This window comes from Magnolia sinica, chromosome 8, assembly GCF_029962835.1.
Source record: "Magnolia sinica isolate HGM2019 chromosome 8, MsV1, whole genome shotgun sequence".
Classification (NCBI taxonomy): Eukaryota; Viridiplantae; Streptophyta; class Magnoliopsida; order Magnoliales; family Magnoliaceae; genus Magnolia; species Magnolia sinica.
Genome location: NC_080580.1, coordinates 26,115,538 through 26,137,664, shown reverse-complemented (window position 1 = coordinate 26,137,664; position 22,127 = coordinate 26,115,538). Strand labels below are relative to the sequence as shown.

Here is a 22,127-nt window from a genome sequence, read left to right as displayed (position 1 = left end):
ACTTTGGAGAATATTTTATAAACACAATACCATATACTTATGGGCCGAAAATCAGAAAACTTATCTGAATTTGTGGATTTCGGTGTGAGGCCAATGAGGGATGTAATGAAGGCTCTTGGCATGTTTCCTCCATTGAAGAGAGACACCATGACCTGATGAAGGTCCTGACCAATGATCTCCCAACAAGCTGAGAAAAATGCAGTCAAGAAGCCATCTGGGCCTGGAGCACTGTTGATGGGGCTTTGAGTGAACAGCAGCCTTACCTCATTGATTGAAGGGGCTTGCATTAAAGCTGCATTATCTTCGTCCTAAACCAGGTGTGGAATGATGTCCAGTAAATCCCCACCTGATTCCACTGTCTCAGCCGAAAGAATATTGGAGAAGATTATAACTGCTTCCTGCTTGATTAGAGTCTAATTAGTTGTCCTACCTTCTACCCCCAAATTAATTTCGAAAATACATGCTTTCTTAGCTCTTACTGACGCCATCTAGTGGAAGTATTTTGTGTTATGGTCGCCCTCCATCAGCCACGTGTTCCTGGATTTCTTTTCCAATATACTTCCTCAAGGAGCTCTAGATTTCAGAGATGGTCGGCTGCTTCCTTCTCCTTATTTCTGGCTTGAGTGCCCCCATCAAGAAGAGCCTCCCTCTCAGCCATGCATAAATCTTACTCTACCTTCTAAATTTTCCAAAAGATGTTCCCAAACACATCCCTATTCCACACTTTCAATGCATTTTTCACATTTTTCAGCTTGTTGAGGAGGACAAACAGAGGTTGCCCCTCAATGTTGGAAATCCATGATGTGCGAATGAGATCCATAAAGGATTCATGGTAAACCCACATTCGTTGGAATTTGAAAGGCTTTGGCCCTCCCTAAGGCATGGCTGGGAAATGAAGGAGTGGTGCATGATTTAAATTAGTTCTGGCAAGGTGTTCAATCCGGAAGGTTGGAAAACGGTGGATCCATTTTGAACAGAGGACTCTATCAAGCCTCTCCCACATACGAGATCTACCCATGTGATTGTTACTCCAAGTAAACTTGTTCCCTAAAAATCCAGCATCAATCAGTCTCACTTGATTTATGGCTTATATGAATTCTGAGGATGCTCTAGTATCAGGTTGTCGGCCTCCCAATCTTTCAGAAGGATAGGTTATGGCATTAAAATCTCCCCCACTACCCATGGACCTTGGAAGTTGGTTGCAATGTCACTCAAATGAAGCCAAAGCGACTTGCGAAGAACCATAGAGCATTTGGTGTAGACAATTGAGACAAGGCCTTTCTCATTAGATACTTGAAACTCAAAAAGGAAAGAAATGATTTGGTTACCAGCTGAAACTCTATCCACCTTTAAAGGAGCATTGTAGAAGACCCAAATTTTTCCTCCCTCCACAAAATTAGAGGAGGAGGAATGAAAGCCAAATCTCAGCCCTATTCTGATTCTTCTATTCTCCCCTAACATCAGTTCGAGAAGAGCAACGATGCCTGGTTTGTGCTTCGTTATATGCCTTTTATTTGACCTGATAGTCTCCGTGTTCCCGGTACCATGAACGTTCCATATTAAAATACTATCCATCAGATACGCATCCTGAGTCGATGGCCTTACATTTCAGTATTCTCTGTCTAGAGCTTCTCCTAGGAGGGGAGAATTGGGAATGGAGGCGAACTAGTTTAGATTTGGTTCTTTTGGCATATGGAATTAACTAGGTCTATAGCTGGTTTTAAGGACTAACGGTTGGGACTGGATAGATGGGTTCTTCTATTATTAGATTTTTGCTTACGACTTGGTGGTATCCCTGGCTATTGGAGTACTGAACAAGGCCATTTTATCTATCTTCTGTCATATCGTTGTCCCATAGTTTTTTCCTTGCACCGCTACCTATTTTTCCCTGAAGCTCTATCTGGATGAGGAGAGAGATTTTTGCTACATTTCCTGATACTTCTCTGGATGAGACCATTCTTTGAAGCCCTGCCTTAGAGGGGCTGTTAGTCCAATGTTGTCTAGCCTTGGTTGGAGAGGAGTGACTGTAGCAAATATCTCACTTGGAAATTCACGAGTGAAATATGGGGATAGATCTATTGAAATGCGAGGTTGGGCTGGCAAAACACCCTAGGAAATGGGGGTCTTTGGTTGAGGAGGAATGTTGAAACTGTTCCTGATTGGAGTTAACTCTTAGGATAGCGGAGAGCTCTATTCTTCTAAAGTCACTAGATTGTGCCCTACTGATAAAGAGACTGATGTTTTGCTGCCCCAATATAATTCAGCGTGGGATGTGATATCGACTCTTCGTTGTTCCACAATCTCTTTGTGATCCTGTTGTTGAATGAAATGAAGTCCTATGTTGTGAGTTGAGTGGAGAGGTTCCCCAAAGGCTACAGCCACAAGCAGAGGAGAGGTCTGATGTGGTGTAAGAGTGGGATTATCTCCCCAACACAAAGAAAAGTGGTCCTAGTTGAGATACAGTTGAAAATCATATTGGGTGCCCAGTGGAGGTACCAATGTGATGGGATCTAGTACTGATGTACTGAGCTAACCCACAGCTGAAGAATTTGCTATACCCTCCCTGGGGTCCCCTGAGGGATATTTTGGATGAGGAGAGAGACTAAACAGGCCCTCAAGAGCAGGGGTTATTGTTGTTGGCTAGGAGGCATTATCCAATGCACAAGGGGGTTGGGCTGATTGGGCATTAAGAAGGTTGGGGTGGCCTCTTGATGAAGCTGGGGGATAGAGGTTTTTGAAATCACCTTGGGTTGGGGCTCCGACTCAGTCCCACTATGCATTGTAGGACCGGGATTGGGGGCTTTGGTGAGATTGACAGGACAATGGGTTGTGGGAATATTTCCACAAACATGTTGGGTGTGAGGCAGAGGAGCCTGGGCAGAAGCAGAGGATGTGGAAACCTGTGGGGCATTATCGACAAACTATTGGAGGGTTGAGAATGGGAGGTTCTCTGGTTGCATTGAAGGTCCTGTTAACCCAATCTTTAGTCGATTCTATCGCCCTATCTGCTTGCAGAGGAATGGGAAGGCGGAGATCTGTCATTCCTAAGTTCTCTAGAATCCCAAGTACTGGGAAGGATTTCTCATTCACAATAAGGTTTTGCAGGCTGTGTATATCCGAACCGACATTGAGTTTAATTTGAACTCTAGCAAAAACTTGGAAGATACCTAGGGTAGCCATTATCGATCTCCACAACTTCTCTAAATGTTCTAGCTAGCTTCTCTATGGCAGCTGGATACCATGAGTGTGCCGGAATCCCAAATAATTGGATCCAAATGCCCTTGCTGGAGATGGAAGATTCTGAAAACCATGTCGCTACTTCTAACAAACCAATCTGATGATGAAGTTGCAAATCTGTGGCGAAATCGGACATCTCCTGTCTAGATTGGAATTTTAGAAGGAATTGCTTGGGGGAGATTCTAGTGAAATCCACCTGCGAAGGTGGGAATTTGGATTTGTGTATAACATCAATGAGCTGCAAAATAGAGACGGATTCAGATTTTGAAGTTGCAATAAGGGCTGAGCATAGGCCTTTCCTCATCCTCGTAGCCTCCCTGCCATTTGCCTTGACTATGAAAGTCCTAAGACATGCATCTAAGTCTGCTAGAAGTGGTGCGGCCCTCTAATATTTGCCTTGTCCTGAGGGCTGAAGGGACTTGGCAATCTCCACATAAGACTTATATCTGGCTTGGGGGGCATCAGATTGCGGAAGGTTTGTCTACTTTGTGATAGGAGTTGTCCTGATGTCGCCCTTTTCCTCCCTAGCGCTAGCAATGGTGATGACACGACCATCAATCCTTCTACCATTAAGGATATTCGCTGCATTTATAGCTTCCTGTTCGTAATGGAATTGAATGAATGCAAATCCCCGAGATCTATTAAGGCACCTATCCCTTGGGATAAGGACGTCTGCTATCTTCCCGAATCTACTAAATATTTGGTAGAGGTCATCTACAAAGGTGTCAAAGGTGAGATTTCTTGCGAAAATGGAGAAAGGAGAAGACGAAGGTTTTTTTTTTTGGGCGGACTAGCTGCCAGGGGCGTCCCCTTTCCCTTTCCTCATCGCAGTACTGATGATGCTGCTTGACTGTATTGGATGCACGTCTCTTCCACCATCGTGCACTGGGTGTCATTGTGCGTGCGCTGGGTACCGTTACACGCTATTTCTCTTTCGCTAAACGTGCTGGCTATCGTTGTGCGCTAGCTTTCCCACATTCTGCTCCGCATCCTGTCACACAGGCCTTCAAGCGAGCTCCAAACGCACTAGCTTTACAGTCGTGCGCTGGGTGTCGTTGCGTGCACGCTGGGTACCATTGCACGATAGGTCTCTTCTACCAAATGCACTAGATTTCCTGCATTCTGCTCCGCATCGCTTTTCTGAACTTGGTTCTTGAGGTAGTGCATCAATATAGTGGTGCCATTTTGATGGATGGATTGGACCTTGAACCTATGGTGACATCCCAACACTTGTGGCCTGGATATGAGCTTTATTGCACACCATGCATGCTTAGCGAAGCTCATAATTAAATTTAAAATAGGATTCATGTGAAACTCAGGCTAGCGTATGATGCGCAATGCACTGCGCACCACTCAGAAATTGCACACTTAGGATTTATTAACTCAAATAAAGTTGGCTAGCTCCAATGAAAGATTAATTAAACAATCATACCCTCTAATTTATGAAAATAGGACCAGTGATTTTTTTTTTTCATTTTATCGGTTCCATAAATGTTCACTAATCTGTTACTCAGATAATGGAATAAGTTTAATTTTGGATTCATGATATATTTGATGGGGTTTTTTTGACCCGTGCTCAACCGGTTGTGAGCCTCACACGACCAGTCGAGGTCTGGTGCACAACCAGTCATGGAGTCGAGCCCTGACTCGACTCGAAGTCCAGTGACTTTGGGTTATTTTTCTCTGGGTTGCTTGACCGGTCGAAGGTGGTTCTCGACTGGTCATGGGTGGCGCTCGACTGGTCGTGGCCTCGTCTCGACCGGTCATGGTTATGCAGATTGGTTTCGCGATTTTGTGCGGATTGCGGATTTTGAGTCCTTTTGCAACTGGGATGCGGAAAGGAGATTCCTAAAACTATAAATAAGGGTTCGTAGGGCTTTTCTATTGATATGAAAAACACAAGAGGGCTATTAAAGGTGTGTGTGTGTGTGTGTGTGTGTGTGTGTGTGAGAGAGAGAGAGAGAGAGAGAGAGAGAGAGAGAGAGGAAGCTTATAAAGGGTGGTTATGCTCGTGGAGGTTATCTACTGTACAATTTATATCTCAGCGCTTCTATGTCCTCGTAATCGATGAGATCTCTCCATTTTCTTTGTTTCTCTCATTATTTATCCACTCTTGTGTTAGTGAAGAAGGTTGTAACATTCTACTTCATAGTGGATTGTTGATCTGGACGAGGTCCCGTGGTTTTTACCTCTTTGAGGGTTTTCCACGTAAAAACCTCTTGTGTAGTGTGTGGTTTATGCTTTAATTTATTTCATTGCTTTATTATTCCATAATTCTGGTTTGTTTCAGCAGGCTAGATCCTAAGGTTTTGTGCAAGTCCCCCAACAATATCTTCATTAGGTGTCATAATTTGGACGGTTTAATTTGACAATTTATACGCCACATGTCCAATTTTTACGTAATTTTTAAACCCCCACATATCATCCATCACGATTTGCAAGCTTTTCTTATTTTAAAAACCAAGCCGAGCTTCACTAAGTTAACAACCCCACTAAACACAACTGCACGTGTTAATATGCTGTATCAGGGATGATCCTGGGTGAACTACAGTTTCTAAAACAAATGTACGGCTCTGAAAAACTTGATGAAGTTCTTTCCCATCTATCCACTGGTTTCCAATATTGGGGCTTACATACTGATTCCAGATTTTCCTTATGGAAAAAAAACATGTAAATTAACCTGATGCATGGATTAGATATTGCACCTGTGTCATGCCAGCACATGTGTGGCGTGTGCAGCTTTAATACACGTGTGCGCTTATATGTCATAGGTCTTCTTGTTTCCATCTCCTTTCTCCAAAATAAGTTCAAATTCCCAATAGGAAACTTCCAGTACTTCCAACTGGTGGCCAGCAAATATACATTAATTAAGAAAGAAACTACAGCAACTGTACACATTCATCCCAGACAAGGATGCTTACACATGTCAAGAACTGTGGGGCCACTTTGATTCACCTCGTTCGCATATATATAACCAGAATCTACAGAGAACTTTATATACATTGACAGTCGACAATGACTTGGGTCTTTTCGCCGGTTATTACAAGAAAGTCCCAAACCCATTTACCCTACCCTCCACCCTTGTATATCATTCCACCACACCACCAGACATGGAATCCTCAGTCTTTGTATTAGGGTCCCTTTTCCTATTTTTCTCCACGTGTAATGGTGAGTTTCATTTTTATTTCTGATGTTCCATTGAGTGGCCCACCATTGTGATCAAATGTCCTAAATTTTTGGTGTAATCACCACAAGAAAATAGGCCTTCAATCATAATTTTTTAGCCTCAGTTGAAAAAATGGAGGCTAAATGTGTCTTTTAGCCTCGGTTGCTAAGGAACTGAGGCTAAAAGTTCATCTTTTGCCTCAGTTGCATAGGAACCGAGGCGAAAAGTCTACCTTTTAGCCTCAGTTGCATAGGAACCGAGGCAGAAAGTCTACCTTTTAGTCTCAGTTGCATAGGAAGCGAGGCGGAAAGTCTACTTTTTAGCCTCAGTTGCATAGGAAGCCTCAGTTACATAGGAACCGAGGCGAAAAGTCTACTTTTTAGAATCAGTTGCATAAGAACCGAGGCGAAAAGTGTACCTTTTAGCCTCAGTTGCATAAGAACAGAGGCAAAAAGTCTACATTTTAGCCTCAGTTACATAGGAACTGAGGCCAAAAGTCTACCTTCTAGCCTCATTTGCTTAGGAACCGAGGCCAAAAGTCTACTTTTTAGCCTTAGTTGCATAGGAACCGAGGCGAAAAGTCTACCTTTTAGCCTCAGTTGCATAGGAACCGAGACCAAAACTCTACCTTCTAGCCTTATTTACATAGGAACCAAGGCAAAAAGGCTACTTTTTAACCTCAATTACATAAGAACCGAGGCCAAAAGTCTACTTTTAACCTCCGTTGCATAGGAACCGAGGCCAAAAGTCTATATTTTAACCTCAGTTGCATAGGAACCGAGGCAGAAAAGTGTACATTTTAGCCTCCATTGCATAGGAACCGAAGTTAAAAGTCTACATTTAAGAATATTGAAAAAAATTGAGAATTTTGAAAGAATTAATAATTTTTAAAATTTTTGACAATTGTGAAAAAATTGAGAATTTTGAAAAAAAAAGTTTGAGAGCCTTGAAAAAGATTTGAATTTTGAATTTTTTAAGAACTAAGAATTTTTAAAAATTTTATGAACTTCTAAAAATTAAGAATTTTTTTTTTTGAAAAATTAAGAATAAAAAAATGATAATTATGAAAAAGTATGAATTTTTTAAAAATTGAGAATTTTTTAAAAATTAAGAATTTTGAAAACTTTTGAAATTTTCAAAAAAAAAAAAAAAGAATTTTAAATTTGAGAATCTTGAAAAAAATTGGAATATTTTTAAAAATTGAGAAATTTCAAATAATTAAAAATTCTGAAAAAAAATTAAGAATTTCTAAAACTATTAAGAATTGATTTTTTTTTTTTATAATTTTTAAAAAACTGAGAATTTTAAATTTTTTTGATAAATTTCAACAAATTTATAATCTTGAAAAATTTTAGAATTAAAATAATAATAATAGTAATAAGAATCTTGATTTTTTTTTCATTTTGAGAATTTTTGTAAAATTGATAAAATTAAGAATTAATTTTAGCATAGGAACCCAAAAATGAAATAGATCCAAATCTCATTTTGGGCCCTGCAAATGAACGGACTTGATTTCCGCATTGCCTGCCACATGTACCGTAGAGAGATGACTATACCATATTCTGTTTCTTAAGGATGCAATATATCTTCTCCGTGGCTTTTATTCATTTTGGAACTTGAAAGCTCGAAGTAGAGCTCTCTCTCAAAATCCCAGCTTCGAAAGGAAAACAGAGCGAAATCGCGTTTTACTTTTGCAATTCTATCTGTCAAAATCCCCAAGCTCTGAAAGGAAAACAGATCAAAATCGCATTTAACTTCTGCAATTCGATCCTTTACAATACCTAGAAACGTCAATTTTGTCCTCCACACCAACAATCTCTTCGCCTATTTCAGGTTCTCGTTCTCTCTTTTTTTCTAAAAAGGGAAATAACTAACTTGGTTTCTAAAAACAAAAGAGGAAAGTTTCTAAAAATAAACTATTTCCTAAAATAGAAAAATACTAGAATTAGAAAAATTCTAAAACTCAAACCCTAATTCTAAAAATAGAAAAAGTAGAAAAATTAGAAAGGGATTACCAATTTAGAAGTTTATGTCAGGATCCTACAAAACAGGAAAACAGGTTAGTTTTTAGAAATCAGAAAAATCTAAACCTAAAGTTAGAAAAATTCTAATTTTAAACTAATCCTAAAACTAGTTAATTTCAGAAAAACGTAACCGTCAATCCCCGGCAACGGCGCCAAAAACTTGATCACTCCCCAAATATAGGGTTATGATGTAGTAATAAACTCGGTGAGACCGAGGTTGAATCCTAAGGGATTGAAAACTGTACGTAATCTGAAACTAACTAGAACTAGAACTAGACTAAGATGAAATCTAAATCAATTGTAAATTGAGTAATAATTGTGAAAAATTAATCTAAAACTTAAGGAATTCAGAGGAAGGAAACTAGGGATTCAGAGGATCCACTTGTAGATATCAGGGAAGTCTACGCTTGATTCACGAACTCAACTGGACTTTGAGTCCCATCTCCATCCAGTTGGAAAATATATCACTAAAATCGAATCTGAACTGTTATTGATCTAGTTTTCAAGAGACAAGACGGATGTAAATTAGAATGGATTCCATCACAAAACCATGCCCATGAGACAAAGCAAACAATAGAATTAAACCAATCCACAGCCAATCTGAGTGATGTATGAATGTTAGGAAGGGTTCCGTCATCCAACCATGTCCAAGGGACAATGGTGAACAACAAGGTTTCCTAACTGTATAATCACAATAATGAAAGGAAATACACAAAGCCATCACAGATCTATTGTAATTTTAGTCATAACAAACCATTAAAAACTAAAGGTATTCCTTAAAATCAACCCAAGATCAACATCAGTTTAGTAATGAATCAAAGCCATAGAGTCTTCCCATCATGCCATAAGCTTCACCTCTTAGCCCTAGTTAAGAGGTTTAGCCAGCCATGAATGGGCTAGAACTTGAACAAAAACAAAATAATAAAATAAGAAACAACCTCCAACTCCTCTACTCTCTCTCCTCCTTTTGATGCATGTCCGACCCCATCTCTCTTCTTTTCTCTTCTTTTTTTATAGCTGAAGGAGGTCGGTGGCTGTGAAGACGCAGGAGGCAATTTTCGTGCATGGAGAATGCGGACGGTGGAGTTTACGCACTCCTTTCGCAGCAAAACGCGGAGAATGCGGATGCTTTACGTGGAACCCGGAAAAGTCACTGGCGCTGGACTTCCTAGCATCCACAAATGACGTAAAGAAAAATGTCCCTATGGGCGGTTTTGGGGTGTGAACAAGATAGACGGTCTGGATTTTCAATTGGATCTGTTTGATGGGCCACAACTAGTTCAAACCGGATGGATTGCGTAAGACGCTGATTTCCTTGTTGTTGATGAAGTCGGTGGGGTCCACATAGGCCGTCCTTCTAGGGAATCACTCCCTTATTCAAACAATTGCATCATCTCAGGATCACAGGCCCAAGTTTGGTGTGAATCTGTGATCCAGATGGGCCACACCATCACTGGACGTAGCAGCGTTTTATTTACTGTTGAAGCCTTGAACATGAGCATGGAATCATGAAAACTATTGGGTTTTGGTCAGCACCCACTTCTGGATACTCTGAACGGTTCAGATTGATCTTTTGGACCATGATGATGGCCCACTGACGTTGCCTCCAAACTCCCTATTTCCGTCTTTATGCAGCAGGAAATGAAAATTTTCGTTTTTAGCTGAAGACACGGGTCAAAGTCGAACTTTGACTGCAGTGCACGGCTAGTGCACCGGTAGATTATGCACACACTGCTTGGATGGGGTCAACTAAAATGTTTCTGAAAAATCCAATCCATTCATCCCTTTTCTCAACTAGTTTTAGGGGTTGAGCCAATGTTTGAAGCATATACAGATTGCAGGTGGGCCCAGAATCAACAATTTATGGTCTAATCTGTCATTGGGGCCACTTTCACAAGGATCTAAGGGCTGAAATTCGACATGTATGGTTAAGTTATGATCCTCAGGACAAATCTAAAGTTTCGAGCTGAATGGATGGTGAGAACCTAGTGATCTTGCATTCAGGATGACTTTCAGGCCTTTTTAGTGTGAAACACGTGATTTTCTCGAATCTCGTCCATGTAAAATCATTGATCTCGGTCCGCTGGAGTCCTGTCAAATGCCTTGGTGATGCTTGAGCGTTAAATCCATGCCTTTAGCATCCTTTTCAATCTATGCTTGTCAATTCTCCTTGCATCACAAACACGATTAAAATAGCCCATTAAAACATTATCATGTTCATAATTCAGGTAATAACTGGGGTCTAATATGTAATATTTGACCCTCAACACAACCCCCAACCAGCATTTTACTAATCCCGAGCAAAGTATGCAAAAAATAAATTGAGAATTACAGGACAATTTCTATAAACTCGAGTGATTTGTGTAAAACAATTCAGATACTGGAATTCTAAGATTCATGAATGTTGGCCATTATTTTCTCCTGGTTTCAAGCGTACGGTAAGCTTCATAGTCAAGTTGAAAGTATTAATCCACCAATTAGAAAAAAATCTAAACATTAGGATCCATGAGTGTATAGTCTAATCTCGGCTTATCATCATTAAAATTCACTTCTCTATTTCAGGATATCATTGGTAACCAACACGAGAATTACCAAAACTTGCCTCACAGATCATCCTTTCATCTTTCGAGTCTTTTTTTTTAATAGTGTCGAGGGGAATCAGATCTTCACCTATAGGGAACAAACCTATGGTGAAAACTGTACACCTAACCCTCTTTTACATATCATCCATGGGGAATTGAATCCTCACTTATAGGGAGCAAACCTATGGTGAAGATCGTACACCCAATCCATTCAATTTTCTCAGGTTAGTTCCTTTCATGTTTAGTGATTACCAAGTTAAGCCTTCAATATTGACTGAAACTTTAATGTGTAAGCGAGATGTGACATGTAAAATTATGATTCTATCAATGTTTAAAACTTCTAATCATGGATTGATCGCTCTCAACTGTGAAATCTATCAAACAACTAAATCCAAGAGACATAAATCACCAACATCATGTATCTTGTAAGTCTAAATCCAAGATGGTCGACAAAATCACTTCGAATTCATACGAAATTCCAGAAAAATTTTAAAAATTTCACAATTTCTGCTCAAGACTAAGAAAACACTGATTAGGTAGCCTAATCTCCCACCCCCAACTAAAAATCTACATTGTCCTCAATGTAAAAGATATGCTCACAATGTACATGAGACAATGAAAGTAAATGAGAAGTGATGGGAAGATTGTACCTGGACGAAGGATTCAAGGAGCTTTTACACAAAGATCTCAACATGAAAGCAAGTCATCACAAGAGAGAAACCAACAAAAGAAAACGATCCTAAAACAATATAGAAAGCAAATTAACCTAAAACAGCATAAAACAAACTACCCTAATCGTATGAAAACAGGAAACCTACTTATACCTCCATCAGACTAAGAGATCAATCCTGGTAAAAAGGATTAGTCAGAGGTATGGACATGTCCTCTGAATCAAATTTCTAGACAAATGGCTTTAAGCGATGTCCATTTACTTTAAACTCCTTGTCATTGTCAGGATCTCTTATCTCAACGGCCCCATGAGGATACGCAGTGACCACAATGTAAGGGCCAGTCCAACGAGATTGAAGCTTACCTGGAAAGAGTGAGCATACGTTGGTCATGAAACGCTTTCATTCTGTCCTTATAAATTCTTCAGTTCTCGTATGCATCGTTTCGGATTTCTTCGAGTTCATTCAACTGGAGTTTGCGTAGCAAGCCGGCGTTGTTTAGATTGAAATTCAATTTTTTAATTGCCCAGTAGGCTCTATGTTCCAACTCCACAAGCAAGTGGCAAGCCTTCCCATAGACAAGTCTAAAGGGAGACATTCCAATAGGGGTTTTAAACGCAGTATGGTAAGCCCATAAGGCATCAATCAATCTGATTGACCAATCCTTACGGTCAGGGTTAACCGTTTTCTCCAAAATGTGTTTGATCTCCCTATTGGAAATCTCAACTTGCCCACTTGTCTGTGGGTGATATGGGGTGCTCACCTTATGAGAGATATTGTATTTCTTCATTAAACTCTTGAATGGCCTATTACAAAAGTGTGAGCCCCCATCACTAATGATAGCTCGAGGCGTTCCGAATCGGGAAAGGATGTTCTCTTTTAGGAATTTAATGACCGTACGATGGTCATTATTCCGACACGGAATCGTTTAAACCCATTTAGTGACATAGTCTACAGCGAGCAAAATATATAGATTTCCAAAAGATTGGGGGAATGGTCCAATGAAATCAATGCCCCAATAATCAAATGCCTCGATGATAAGAATGGGATTCAAGGGCATCATATTTCAACGGGACAACGCTCCCAATTTCTGACAACGCTCACAAGCTTTGCAAAACTTATAAGTGTCCCTGACATAGTGGGCCAGTAAAAGCCACACTGTAAAATCTTGGCTGTGGTCTTTTTGACAAAAAAGTGACCACCATAGGACTGTGAGTGACAAAAGGAGATGACACTTTGATGCTCATCGTCTGGCACACATCTCCTCAGAATTTGGTCTAGGTAATATTTAAACAAATATGGATCATCCCAAAAAAAGTTACGTACCTTGGTAAAGAATTTCTTCTTATCTTATGCAGTCCAATGTGTCGGTATGGAACCTGTGGCAAGATAATTAACGATATCAGCAAACCAAGGTAAATGAGAGACTCTAAATAGTTGCTCATCAGGGAACATATCATTGATATGGGTCGCCTCAAGGGAATCAGAGGTATTAAGGCGAGAAAAGTGATCGGCCACTACATTCTCTACTCCCTTTTTATCTTTAATTTTCAAATCAAATTCTTGGAGTAGGAGGATCCATCTTATCAGGAGGGGCTTAGAATCATTCTTAGAAAGAAGATACTTGAGTGCCGCATGATCTGTGTATATAATGATCTTGGATCTGATCAAGTAGGACCTAAATTTATCCAAGGCGAACACTTCCGCTAAGAGTTTCTTTTCCGTAGTCGAGTAGTTCACTTGGGCAGGATTTAGAGTCCTACTTACATAATAAATGACGTAAGGCCTCTTATCTTTTCTCTGACCTAGAACCGCTCCAAGAGCATAATCAAAAGCGTCGCACATAAGCTCAAAAGGAAGGCTCTAGTCGGATGGTTGTATGATGGGTGTACTAGTCAACATGCCCTTAAGCTTAGTGAAAGCTTCCTGACATGGCTCAGTCCACTCGTATGGTGTATCCTTTTGAAGTAGATTATATAAAGGATGAGAGATGAGACTAAAGTCCTTTATGAATCTTCTATAAAACCCAGCGTGTCCTAAGAAGGATCGCACATCCCGTATGTTCTTGGGTGGAGGTAGGTTAGAGATAAGATCAATTTTTTACCTTATCCACCTCGATTCCTTTGAACAAGATAATATGTCCAAGGATAATTCCCTTATGAACCATGAAATGACACTTCTCCCAATTAAGTATCAAGTTCTTCTCTTCACATCTTTTCAGCACACATTTAAGACTTTCTAAACACTTGCTGAAAGATGAACCGAAAACAGAGAAATCGTCCATGAAGACCTCTAGATATTTCCCCACCATGTCAGAAAAGATACTCATCATACATCGCTGAAAGGTAGTAGGGGCATTACATAATCCGAATGACATCCTTCTATAGGCAAAGGTGCCATAGGGACATGTAAATGTGGTCTTTTCCTGATCCTCAGGGGCGATTTCAATCTGATTATAGCCTGAATACCCGTCAAGGAAACAGTAATAGGAATGACCAGCTATCCTTTCTAAGATTTGATCAATGAAGGGCAAAGGAAAGTGGTCTTTCCTCATGACAGTATTCAGCTTCTTATAGTCAATGCACATTCTCTAACCAGTAGTAACTCTAGTTGGCACGAGTTCATTATTGACATTGGCTACGATGGTGATCCCGGACTTCTTAGGAACTACCTGAGTTGGACTCACCCATTGACTATCGCATATGGGGTATATGATACCCACATCCAATAGTTTAAAAACCTCGGCCTTAACCACTTCTCTCATGTTTGGATTTAGTCTACGTTGTGATTACCAAGCAGTCTTCACATTATCCTCAAGATATATGTGGTGAGTACAAATCGAGGGGTCGATTCCCTTGAGGTTCGCTATCGTCCATCCAAAGGCTCTCTTATGCTCAATGAGAGTAGATATAAGCATACTCTCCTGTTCTTTCTCTAGGTGGGCAGAGATCACCACCGGGTATGTCTCATCTTGACCTAAATAGACATATTTTAAATCAGAGGGCAAAGGTTTTTGGTCAAGTTTCGGTGGCTTGAGGTTAGACGGTAGAGGCACTACATCAGTTCCGGGCAACTCTTCAAATTGTGGCCTCCACCAGTTAGCTTTAAGTACCGGTGCAGTATCAAGCAAGGCACATGTCTCCCTAATCTTGTCATCATCAAAATCATGGGAGTGGGCCAGAGACGTCTCTAGAGGTTCAGAAGATAAGGTCATAGGTGTCGTATCTTCCACGAAAGAGTCAAGCATGTTAATATTATGAAAATCATCATCATCCTCTAAGTTCCTGTCGTTATTGAAAAAGATGCTTGACTCCAATGTCATATTCCCAAAAGACATAGTCATGACACTACTTCTGCAATTGATAATTGCGTTTGAAGTGGCAAGGAATGGGCGACCAAGAATGACAGGAATCTGAGGGTTCATATTATTGATGAGTTCGGTGTCCAGAATGATAAAATCTACAAGGTAGTAAAATCTATCAACTTGGACCAACACATCCTCAATTATCCCTCTTGGTACACGAATAGAGTGATCAGCAAGTTGTATTGTGTTAGGGTGGGTTTTAATTCACCTATACCTAACTGTTTGAATACCAAGTAGGGAATCAGATTGACGCTCGCTTCTAAGTCAAGAAGTGTGTGATCAATTCGATGGTCCCCGATTACACATGATATGGTTGGGTTACCGGGATCTTTGAATTTCTGTGGCACGTCTTGCTTTAGGATAACACTCACTTTCTCGGTCAAGAAGATCTTCTTTTGAATACTCTGCCATCGTTTGGTCGTGCATAAGTCTTTCATGAATTTGGCATATGAAAGTATCTGTTTTACGACATCAAGTAGAGGAATGTTGACTTTCACTTATTTCAACACCTCTAGGATATCCTGAGAGTTAGAGAGAGGTTTTGGTGCGACCAACCGTTGGGGAAATGGAGCAACTGGCTTTTCTAGAAGTTCCGATTCTAATTTTTGTGGGGCCTCACTAGATCCATCATTGTTATCCTCTTCTGGTTCTTGAGGCTTTTCGGGCCTAACCAGAAGGGTTTTATCAATGATCTTCCTACTCCTAAGAGTGGTGATGGATTTAGCGTGCTCCATTTGATTTGAAGAGCTGGGATTACTTATCTCGTATTGTGGTTTAGGATTGGGGAGCGGTTGTACATGAAGCATCCCCTTTTCTATAACCATCATACGTGAATCCATCTTTTGCATAAAATCTTGCATTGCCTGGGTCAGTTCTTGTATGGAATTTTGAACCGGTTCTTCTTGAGGTTTCCCCTGATTTGGATTTTGATTGAAGAAACTTTGAGGGGTAGCAGTTTGTCCATTTCTCCAATTAAAGTTTGGATGATTTTTCCAACCAAGATTGTACGTATTAGAGGTCGATTCATTGAAAGGTCTTTGATAAGTATTTACGGCATTGGATTGTTCATTCAACACTTCTCGAAAGGCGGGTATCGTAGGACAATTTTCAGTTGTATAAATGTTGCAATCATAGATGCCGTAAACACTTTCATTAACCTTACCTTCTTTCCTTCCATGGCCTCAACTTTTCTTATGAGCGTAGTCACTTTATACTTAAGATCATCATCTTCTTTCAAGAGATACAATCCACCTTTCTCCTTAGAGTGAGTCAGCCTATACGTGGTGTTTGATTTTGGGTAATAGTCCCATGATTGTGTTTTTTCAGTAAGACTATCGAGGTAATCCCATACCTCGTCAACATTTTTATTAATGAATCCTCCATTACACAGTATCGACCATTTGGCGCATGAAAGATGTCAGTCCATCATAGAAAAAATTTGTAATGCGCCACGTTTTAAAGCCGTGTTATGGGCATGAACTGACCAAATCCTTGAACTTTTTCCAACATTGGTAAAATGTTTCATCATCCTTTTGGGTGAAGTTCATGATTACTTTTCTAAGGGTAATCGTTTTATGATGTGGAAAAAATTTCTTTATAAATTCCCTCTGCATATCATTCCATGTGCCAATGGATCTAAGACGCGGTAAATGTAACCACGTCTTAGCCTTTTCCTTCAAGGAAAAAGGAAAGAGTTTCAGCCTGACTGTGTCCTCAGACACATTTTGAAAATATAAAGTAGCTATGATCTCATCAAACTCTTTCAAATGTGGATATGGTTCTTCAAATTCAAGGAACTTATGAAGGAGTTGGATAACCCCTGGATTGATGTCCATATGTCATGTATTTTCAGAAAAAATCATGCATGAGGGTGTACTTAGCCCCGCTGGTTGTAAATAATCTCGTAAAGTACGAGGCGGGGGTGCTTGATACACCTCATTCTCATCCTGAATGTCCTCCACCCTGGGTTGAGGTAGAAAAGGTTGGTTCTCAACCATCACTTCAATTAACTCAGGGGATTTCGAGTGGTATTCAGTCCTATGATGGATAGTTAACCCCTCAACCAATCCTCCTTCAGTCAAGAGACGTTGAGTGTTGTCACGGGCCCACTTGGGCATGAAACACTCACAGCCCTCAATCAAATTCGAAACCTAATCCTAAGAAAGGAAAAGAAAATCTAGAAAGAAAGAGAGGGTTGGAAAGAAGTTACCAGATTAGAGTCCTTAAGTTAAAAACCTGCGAAAGAAAACAAAACAAGTCTGTTTCTAAAGAGAAGGTCTAAAATTAGAAAATCCTTAAAAAGAAAGATAGAAGTAAATTAGTTTCTAAAAGAAGAAATTCCTAAAAGAAAGTGAAATTTTAAAATAAATTAGAAAAGTCTTAAACTAGAAAGTAAGTTACTAAAAGAGATCTGAAAAATAGAAAGTAGAGAAAGAGCTTACCGAATTAGAAATTTCTATCTTAAAAGCCTACAAAATAGGAAAGTTAGTTTCTAAACAAAAAGTCTACAAGTAGAAAATTTCTAAAAATAAATTAGGAAACAAAGTTAGATTCTAAAGGAGTTAGAATTAGAAAGTTACTAAAAATAAAAATAGAAAGTTAGTTTCTAAAAAGGAAAGTTCCATAAACCTAGAAGCTAAGTTAGTTTCTAAAAAGAAGACCCAGAATTAAAAAGTTTCTAAAAAATAAACTAATTCTTTAAAACGGAAAGTTTCTAAAAATAAAATAAAGGAAAGATGAGTTAGTTTCTAAAATTAGAAAGAATTTCTAAAAAGGGAAATAACTAACCTAGTTTCTAAAAACAAAAGAGGAAAGTTTCTAAAAATAAACTATTTCCTAAAAATAGAAAAATACTAGAATTAGAAAATTTCTAAAACTCAAACCCTAATTCTAAAAATAGAAAAAGTTGAGAAATTAGAAAGGGATTACCAATTTAGAAGTTTATGTCAGGATCCTACAAAACAGGAAAACAGGTTAGTTTCTAAAAATCAGAAAAATCTAAACCTAAAGTTAGAAAAATTCTAATTTTAAACTAATCCTAAAACTAGTTAATTTCAGAAAAACGTAACCGTCAATCCCTGGCAACGGCGCCAAAAACTTGATCACTCCCCAAGTATAGGGTTGTGATGTAGTAATAAACTCGGTGAGACCGAGGTCGAATCCTAAGGGACTGAAAACTGTACGTAATCTGAAACTAACTAGAACTAGAACTAGACTAAGATGAAATCTAAATCAATTGTAAATTGAGTAATAATTGTGAAATATTAATCTAAAACTTAAGGAATTCAGAGGAAGGAAACTAGGGATTCAGAGGATCCACTTGTAGATATCAGGGAAGTCTACGCTTGATTCACGAACTCAACTGGACTTCGAGTCCCATCTCCATCCAGTTGGAAAATATATCACTAAAATCGAATCTGAACTGTTATTGATCTAGTTTTCAAGAGACAAGACAGATGTAAATTAGAATGGATTCTATCACAAAACCATGCCCATGAGACAAAGCAAACAACAGAATTAAACCAATCCACAGCCAATCTGAGTGATGTATGAATGTTAGGAAGGGTTTCGTCATCCAAACATGTCTAAGGGGCAATGGTGAACAACAAGGTTTCCTAACTGCATAATCACAATAATGAAAGGAAATACACAAAGCCATCACAGATCTATTGTAATTTCAGTCACAACAAACCATTAAAAACTAAAGGTATTCCTTAAAATCAACCCAAGATCAACATCAGTTTAGTAATGAATCAAAGCCATAGAGTCTTCCCATCATGCCACAAGCTTCACCTCTTAGCCCTAGTTAAGAGGTTTAGCCAGCCATGAATGGGCTAGAACTTGAACAAAAATAAAACAATAAAATAAGAAACAACCTCCAACTCCTCTACTCTCTCTCCTCCTTTTGATGCACGTCCGACCCCATCTCTCTTCTTTTCTCTTTCTTTTTATAGCTGAAGGAGGCCGGTGGCTGTGAAGACACAGGAGGCAATTTTCGTGCATGGAGAATGCGGACGATGGAGTTTACGCACTCCTTTCGCAGCAAAACGTGGAGAATGCGGATGCTCTGCGTGGAACCTGGAAAAGTCGCTGGAGCTGGACTTCCTAGCATCCACAAATGACGTAAAGAAAAATGTCCCTATGGGTGGTTTTGGGGTGTGAACAAGATAGACGGTCTGGATTTTCAATTGGATCTGTTTGATGGGCCACAACTCGTTCAAACCGAATGGATTGCGTAAGATGCTGATTTCCTTGTTGTTGATGAAGTCGGTGGGGTCCACATAGGCCGTCCTTCTAGGGAATCACTCCCTTATTCAGACAATTGCATCATCTCAGGATCACAGGCCCAAGTTTGGTGTGAATCCGTGATCCAGATGGGCCACACCATCACTGGATGTAGCAGCATTTTATTTACTGTTGAAGCCTTGAACATGAGCATGGAATCATGAAAACTATTGGGTTTTGGTCAGCACCCACTTCTGGATACTCTGAACGGTTCAGATTGATCTTTTGGACCATGATGATGGCCCACTGGCATTGCCTTCGCACTCCCTGTTTCCGTCTTTATGCAGCGGGAAACGGAAATTTCCGTTTTTGGCTGGAGACGCGGGTCAAAGTCGAACTTTGACTGCAGTGCACGGCTAGTGCACCGATAGATTATGCACACACTGCTCGGATGGGGTCAACTGAAATTTTTATGAGAAATCCAATCCATTCATCCCTTTTCTCAGCTAGTTTTAGGGGTTGAGCCAGTGTTTGAAGCATATACAGATTGCAGGTGGGCCCAGAATCAACGGTTTATGGTCTGATCTGTCATTGGGGCCACTTTCACAGGGATCTAAGGGCTGAAATTTGACATGTATGGTTAAGTTATGATCCCCAGGACAAATCTAAAATTTCGAGCTGAATGGATAGTGAGAACCCAGTGATCTTGCATTCAGGATGACTTTCAGGCCTTTTTAGTGTGAAACACGTGATTCTCTCAAATCTTAGCTGTGTAAAATCATTGATCTCGGTCCCCTAGAGTCTCATCCAATGCCTTGGTGATGCTTAGGCGTTAAATCCATGCGTTTAGCATCCTTTTCAATCCACGCTCGTCAATTCTCCTTGCATCACAAACACGATTAAAATAGCCCATTAAAACATTATCATGTACGTAATTCAAGTAATAACTGGGGTCTAATATGTAATATTTGACCCTCAACAGGGTCCAACCGAGTCTAAGTTGAATCAGATGGGTCGCATCAAACTCGTCCGAAAGTCATGAGACCAAGATTGTTAACGTTGGTCTAATTCAATGTGTTTTGCAGCTGCTAATTCCAATATTTTTCCGGCAGTACATTGGTGCAGGATCTGATTCCCTGAGATTCTCCGATGTGCCCATAAATTTCGATGTGGAGTTCCACTTCATCCTTGCATTCGTGATCGACCATTCCACCGGAAGCACCCCATTGCCAACCAACAGGAAATTCAACATCTTTTGAGAGACCAACAATCTGGGGCCCAGCGATGTTGCATCGATTAAGAACAACCATCGGAACGTCAAGATCGCCATCAGCTTAGGCGGGAACAGCATGGGTGGGGACAGTGGGGGCTACCGCTACGCCTACTTCTAACCACAGTCCATCTCGTCCTGGGTCCAAAATGCTGTCTCATCTCTAACCAAAATCATCAAGCAATACAATCTCAATGGCATCGATATCGACTACGAGCACTTCGATGCAAACCCGAACACATTCGCTGAGTGCATTGGGCGCAGCTGGTAACCACTCTCAAGAATAATCGTGTAATCTCATTCGCATCCATTGCACCATACGATGACAACGGGCCGGTCCAGAGCCATTACTTGGCACCGTGGAGGAAATATGGGCATGTGATCGACTAAGTGAACTTCCAGTTCTACGCCTACGATATGGGGATTAGCATATCAGAATTTCTAGGCCATGTCCATAAGCAAGTGGCTAATTGCAAGGGAGGGAAGGTTTTTGTGAGTTTTATTAGTGACGGGAGAGGGTTTAGGGCCTCAAAATGGATTTTTTGAGGCTTGCAATCAACTAAAGAAGCAAGGGAAGCTTGAGGGTATCTATGTGGTCAGCTGATGATTTCAGATGTTTAGGTTTAGATATGAAAAGCAGTCTCAGGAGCTGTTAGGGTTAGCTTGATCTTGGGTTATGCATTATCTGATTTTCATTTGCATAGATGAAACAAGCTTGTTTTTATTTATTTATTTATTTTAATTTTTTATGTGCGTAAGATGTGCACATGAATAAAAAGGGTTTGTAGCATGGTTTAAAAAACCTGAAAACTCTGATTCCATCCCCAGCTATGTAGGGTCAACTTGACTTGACATTTATTGATACGAGGGGTTGTTAGCAAATTAAGGGCCTGCTTCGATACCATCAATAAAGTTGATTATCCTGGGAAGTATTTATTTATTTAGCTTTTTAACTTTTTGCCCCTTTCCATGTCAAAGGAGGCCCTCCTCTCCCTATCAATATCAAAAGGGGCCCACATGATGATTGTCCACATCGATGGTAAGGTAGGGCTTTGACCCCACGTGATGGATCACCCACATTAATGTGGGCCCACATAATGGATGTTTCAAATCAAAGGTTAGCCCCTAATGATAAATGGCCCACATTTAAAATGGACAGTTGTGATAGATGACCCACTTCAAAGGTGGGAAACACATGATGGATAGTCCCCATCAAAGGTGAGCTCCATGTGATGGGTAATGGATATTGAAGTTGGGCCTTACATGATGGATGGCCCACATTGAGGTGGGCCCACATGATGGATGGTCTACGTCAAAGGTAGGCTCCTAATGATAAATGTTTCACATCTAAGGTGAACCCTGCATGGTGGGTTGGTGTTGCCACATATAGGTTTGTCTTACCACTTCATTTATATGGTATTCATGATGTCTTCCATGTGTCGATTTTAAGGAAATTTGAGCGGGATATTTCTCGTGTATAAACAGGAAACTATTAGAGATCCGAGAAGACACTTTATATATTGAACAATCAATCCATATTATTGACAGAAAAAGCCAAGTATGTTCATTCAAAGTAATACCATTATTAAAGG

At 40.0% G+C, this 22,127-nt stretch overlaps 1 non-coding gene and 1 pseudogene across 1 annotated transcript; both read left to right on the top strand.

The window, feature by feature from the left end:
* Positions 1-3,844: 3,844 nt before the first annotated feature.
* LOC131254183 (chitinase 2-like) lies at positions 3,845-21,139 on the top strand (annotated as a pseudogene).
* On the top strand, positions 16,500-16,606 carry LOC131254612 (small nucleolar RNA R71). Its single transcript, XR_009175732.1, has one exon. It is a non-coding gene; the product is annotated as a small nucleolar RNA R71 (small nucleolar RNA).
* Positions 21,140-22,127: the final 988 nt, after the last annotated feature.